At 36.0% G+C, this 6,000-nt stretch overlaps 1 protein-coding gene across 15 annotated transcripts in view; it reads right to left on the reverse strand.

The window, feature by feature from the left end:
• The window catches only part of Ae2 (anion exchange protein Ae2), a 28,997-nt gene extending 23,306 nt beyond the window's left edge, over positions 1 to 5,691 (reverse strand). For 5 of the 15 annotated variants that reach the window (XM_086833258.1, XM_020960942.2, XM_020960939.2 and 2 more), the window contains exon 1: positions 5,102 to 5,691. The gene's annotated coding sequence lies outside the window, so the exon portion shown is untranslated. Of the gene's footprint in view, positions 1 to 2,793; positions 4,242 to 5,101 lie in introns of those variants that run through there. The other 10 variants (XM_086833260.1, XM_086833255.1, XM_086833253.1 and 7 more) reach the window with 4 other exon arrangements.
• Positions 5,692 to 6,000: the final 309 nt, after the last annotated feature.

Here is a 6,000-nt window from a genome sequence, read left to right on the forward strand (position 1 = left end):
TGCAAAAAGGCAGCTGCAACTGGAATTGGTTTTTGTATCGGGGACTGCAACTGCAGCTGACATTGAACTTGAAGATTGAAGTAGCTCTTTCTTTGCCCGGAAAGGGGTTGAGATCACCTGGCGCTGCGATTCCCCTTATCATAGACCAGGGACCAGCAAAACGGTAGCAAAAGTACTCGAACATTAAAATGTCAGCTTAAATGGCACTCGAGATATACACATACCCGGTTACCAGTTAAAATGTCGCCAGTAATTATATACAAGTGTCCCCATATATTTACAATATATGAGTCTATTAAAATATTTGATAATTGGAAACGCATTGCTTGAGTGCCACTATAAATCATGACGGCTCATAAATATTTGTTTTTCCCATTGATTCCAGACAGAATCGTTAAACCCTATACTTAAGACTCTGTAATACCCATTTCAACTTGACTTTAAGTGCACTCTCATAGAGAACAAGATTCACTTATTGGAATAGGTTAGTAATCGGACAATGGAAATAGTGTAAATTACAGTTCTCTATTTTAAATTATCATATTACCAAGTGTTGGCACTTAAAGTAGCTAAATGAGCGAATAATTGCGGTTATCTCTCACGTTTTTTAGAGTGAATAATAACAGGCCATTGCATTGACACAATTAGAATATTAAATTAAAACAATAACAACAAAAGACTCAATTAGCATTAATTAATTGCGAGTGCTTAAAGCATTGTTTTATTGTATTATTATGTGAGTTATTTTTAAAACAAGAGCTGCACAACATTGCATTGAACTTGTAATAAAAGGTTTAATATTTGTATTGGTTTATTAAGTTTTTATATTATACAGGATTATATATATTTTCAATACTAATCTTTAATAATCAATTGTAAATATCTGGCTTTAGAAACCTATATATTTTGTTGTATTTTCTACACCACAAAATACTTTAATTTTTTTTTAGTTGTGTTAAATATTTAAACCACCGTGACTGCACGTTCAGGTACTTGAAATATTTTCCCTTTTATATATGTATATATTTAAATATTTCCCCCTTTGCTATATATTTTCGGTCAGCAGTGTACTTCCACCACTTTCCACTTGAGTGACAAATTTTTGTGGGGCCATGAAGGATTTATGATCGACAGCGTTCGGTTGTTCCAAAGGTTCAAAGCACTTCAAATCAATTGCATTCGAAACGAGCCAACGTACACGATATTTGAAATGGAATGAGACCATTTGGCAACGCTCCACTGCTCACAGAAAAACAAAAAAACAAACAGAGAGACAAACGGAAAACCTGAAAATCGGAAAACCAATTCCAACTGCAAATAGCAAACCGAACTCTAATTAGGCTACTGCGGCTCTGGTCGTACTAATGACTAACTGAGTGACAAACTGATTGACTGACAAACTGACCAACTGACAGACAGATCGACTAACGTTAGGGGGTCTGACTAACAGAAAAAGTAACTCCCTATCCAATTGATGATCGTTTCTATCACCCCTTCCCGCGATAAGCCATTTTCATATCACAAAACACTCGCAAGGTTTGTCAACTGGTTTAAAAATATATCTTGTTTTTCCCAAAAGCGTGTGAATATGGTTTTCATCAGAAATCCCCTTTGAGGCATTTTTTAGCCATAATAAGAACTGAGTCCAAGTTTATTTTCTTTTGTTTTTAAGTATAAATATGCCTATGCATATATCCATATCAGACATGGTTGTTGCAAGAAGGGGAACTTTATCGTATCCCAAATGATGCGCTTTTGATGATTAACCACTTTTAGACTGTTTTTAATGATTCATAGTGAAACCCCAGACTTGGTGAAATACAAGGTCTTATCTTATTAAGAAATAAAATAAGTAAATAATGTGCAATAGTCGCTTAAGTAACTAAAGTAATAGTTTAATAAATACTACAGACCATATTTTATAATTATTTTTAAGTATGACATTAACCCAATAGTACCTCAAACTCAAAGTCGTTTAAAATCACAAAGCTAGGATTAGTTAAACTCTTAAATATTTATTTATTTTCTTATTTCTGTTTAGAGTAATGCAGAAATATAATAATAAACCAAACCAAGAGAAGCTTATAAACAAACCAAAAGTTCAAAGACCCAGACATATTTCCCCAACGTTTTCAAGTAAATATTTGCTTGTTATTATATCATATTACTTTGATTGGTTTAGGATCATATTATGGTGTTATGCATTAAAAATTCAATCCTGTAAATATTCTAGAAGGGTAAGACATTGAGGACTTTGACTCTTGTAAATATTTCAAGTAACAGAAAATAATCTTACACCCTTTCGTCTAAGCCAATGCCTTTGCACCCATTCCCTCTTCCTGTTCCTTGCCTGGTGATATTAAACACTTCGATTGACCGGCTATAGCGAAATTCCATGAATCGCAGGAACAATAAATACTACTCTCAAAATACAAAAACTCAGCAGCAGCAAGCAGCTCCACCGCAAGTTGTGTAAACAAAAGTGCAGAGCAACAATTACAGCAGCGGCAATAACAATAAAAAGCAACTTTAAGCGTCATGATACATTTTGGTTAAATATCAGGCAAGAACAATAAGAACAAAACAAAATGCGAGAAACGAGGCAAAAACAAAAAACAACAAAGTAAAAAATAAAAGCAAGGGAACCACCAGAGTCGAGATAAACAAATTCTAGTTAACATTGTGTGTTTATCGTGTGCGGGTCGCGACTGCAGCATGGTTGTGGCAAGTAACCAAGGGGGGTGGGTATGTACCGCGGGGGGAGAAAAGCCAAATTATTGAGCCATTACTCACCAGCAGCTGGAGCCCCAAAGGGGGGTCGAAGGGGACGAGAGATGCCACTGCTACCAACCATGTCCCATGTCCAAATATTTGCGACACCGAGAATAAAAATGTTCGAATCACTGGCTTCCTATCAATTTCCGACTATCAAGATAGCCTCTATTTGTGGCTTATCAACGTGACACTTTTAATATCAAACTAGCGTCTGAGCAACTTATTAACACAGGTTATATCAAGCCTGTTCCGGATTTGGCCTTTATTATTAGCCCACTTCCATTCGAATTTGCCTAAAAAATTATGACAAACTAGAAAGAAAGGTAACTTTGGCATGTCGCAGTTTACAATTTCAATTTGCAATTGAATTATGGGATCGATATTTATCTATATTTTTATATGACAATTTTTTCAGGAAATTTGAACATTAAATTCAATTCGGAAAGCTTTTTTATGCTAATTAATGTTATGTTATTAAAAACCAATACAATTTTTGGCACTTTGAACGATGTAATCCCTTATAAAATATCAGCATCAGCTGCTGATGACAGATGCTGATCAATAATATATATGATTTATATAACGATTTTCTTAAAATTTACATTACAAATTACACTCAGGTTGCATTATTTCTCTCAGTGTTTTGTGAGAAAGTGCAACTAGCTATTCACGTGCTGCGCCAAATCAAAAGGGGTTTGGGACCTAAAGGGGTGTGAATACTGAAAGGGGGGTGCAAATGGGAGTCCCCCAACTAAAGGGGGACTTGGAGCACACACTCAGCACGCTGATAGCTGAAATTCCCCCAAAGTAGAGGTTTTGTTGTTGTTTCTAAAAATTTGCATAAAAAGCAGACAAACTTAGCATAAAGCGCCGCGGGGAATGAAAGAGAAACACACACGAATTGGAGGTGGAGAAAGAGAGAGCACATGGCGATGCCGAAAGAGAGGGGGGAACTGGAGAAAGAGAGGGGGAGGCAGAGTATGGAGCATGGAGGAGTGGAGAACGTGGCACGACGTGCCGGGTACAACTGAAACTGTGTTAGCTTTGCTTGTCGAACAAACAACAAAAACAAAAGCAAAAAAATATATATACAAAAAAGCAACAATAACAACTAAAATACAGAAAAAAAAAATCGTAAAAAAAAACATAAAACACACACTTGCCCCTGGCCCAAGATCCAAAATAGAACCAGTTTCCAGAGTTTCAGAAGCTCCAAGTGCTCCCAGTTCCCGCTTCCCGAGTCACATGCTGCAGTTGCTCGGACCTGACTTGATTTATCTCCTTCACTTGCTTAATAATTTGTCCGACAGTAATTGAAAATCGAGGCCAAAAAGTTCTTAGCCAACTAAACAGGGAACCACAGCGGCAGCAGCAACAAAAATCCGCATAGTATTTTAACAATATTTAGTTCCGTAATTGTTTGGCCTGCGAGTAAATTTTCGGCATTTTCTTTGACACTTTTCCAACTGCGAAAAAGCCCAGTAAAATGTTTATTTTTGCACGGAAAGAAATTATATTATTATAAATTTTTCCAATGTTTTTTGCTATATTTAAACTTTTTGTGATTTAGTTTTGGCAAAAAAACCCGGTTAAATACAAATATATATTAGAAGCTATCTTAAAGTTATGGCTTGCTTTAGTTCAACAACTTTACTGACAGTTTAAGTAAAATTTATTACACATTGTTATAGTTTTTAATTTTTAAAAATTGTAAATTAAACCTTTTCACTATAAATTTAGAAAATAACTTACTTTATTGACATGTATTTTGACTTTGAATTATAATTGAACTGCTTCGTGTTAAAAATATAATGAAACATCTAGTTTTTCAGTATTTTATTGTAGTTTACCTTAAAATAAATTCAAATAAAATAAAATAATGTGTTTATTCTTAGTTTTAACCGTTCTCCGTTTATTTCAAAGGATTTATTATTAGTTTTGTTAGAATTTGGAAGTTGTTTAAAAGGAAATTCATCTAAATTATATTTTAATTTATGGTATTATATATATTTTTGAAGGTTTCTGATTTATTTAAAATGAAATAAAACTTTCCATCAATTTAAATAAAGTTTATTTCCCTGGCATTGTGTAAACATTTCAAGTGCACCCTTCAGCTGACTATATTTGTTTTCTGTGTAACGAAATGCGACAAAAAGTGAAAATATTCACAGTTTAAAGATCTTTCCGCCCCGAAAATAGCCGCAGCTCAGCAGCAGCAACAGCAGCAGCAGCAGCAGCCGCAACAACAGAACGCAGGCAGACAGAAATGAATTTTATAATTGACACGTACTTGAAGTGGTCTTTTACTTATTACTTTTTTCCTTACCTTTTACTCGGCCACGGGCGCCAACAACAACAACAACGACAATAAGAATAGCAACCACTAATGACGTCGCCACTTGGCGAATTTCGAAAATTTTCCACTGTGCCTCAGCGACAGCTCATTGATTAGCATTAAGGGATTTATATTTCTTTTATTTTCTTATTGATCTCGCAGGGTGCAAGTTTCCCTTTGGTTAATTTCTTCGCATTTCGTAATATTCGCGGGGGTGACAACAAACAAACAATTGTGGGCGGTGGGACGGGCTGGAGGGGGGAGATGGCGCGACTCACACGCACACGCACACAACGACGAACGCGTCGATAAAAAAAAAAATAAAAAAAAAAAAGCAACAACAACGTCACTGCTGCTGCTGCGGTGAAAAGAACCTTTGTGTATATTTTTGTTGGCTTTTTACTTTGTTTTATACTTTTTACTCTTTTACGACTTTCGTCTTGGACTATTCGCGTACGCGTGCAAACTTGAACTTGGTGGACAGTCGGTCGCGGCCGCCTTTCTGTTCCGTTCCGTTCCGTGTTTTTTGTGCTTTGTGTTTTTCTGTGCGAACAGCAGCACGTTTCTGAGCGTAATGATTTACAGTTCCTGCCGCAGCACGTTTTTAACCGGAGCGATCGAAAAACGCAAACGCAACGACTGAGAGCGGGCGCTTAACAGCTGGCGAGCGGAGCGGATCGCTCTCTCTCTCTCTCCCACACAGCGGCGATGCAGGGAAGTTTGGTGGATGAACGGTTTAACTTCAAGCCTAAAAGCTTGTACAAAAGAATGTCTATAACTCTTTGGATTTTGTTACATATTATATGATTCATTTTTGAAGACTTTGGAATGCAATAATTAATTTTTACCAATATCACATGGCGTATACTTAATAAAAAATTACGTATACG

Source organism: Drosophila serrata, unplaced genomic scaffold (assembly GCF_035046125.1).
Source record: "Drosophila serrata isolate PLE 108 unplaced genomic scaffold, ASM3504612v1 contig_272, whole genome shotgun sequence".
Taxonomy (NCBI): Eukaryota; Metazoa; Arthropoda; class Insecta; order Diptera; family Drosophilidae; genus Drosophila; species Drosophila serrata.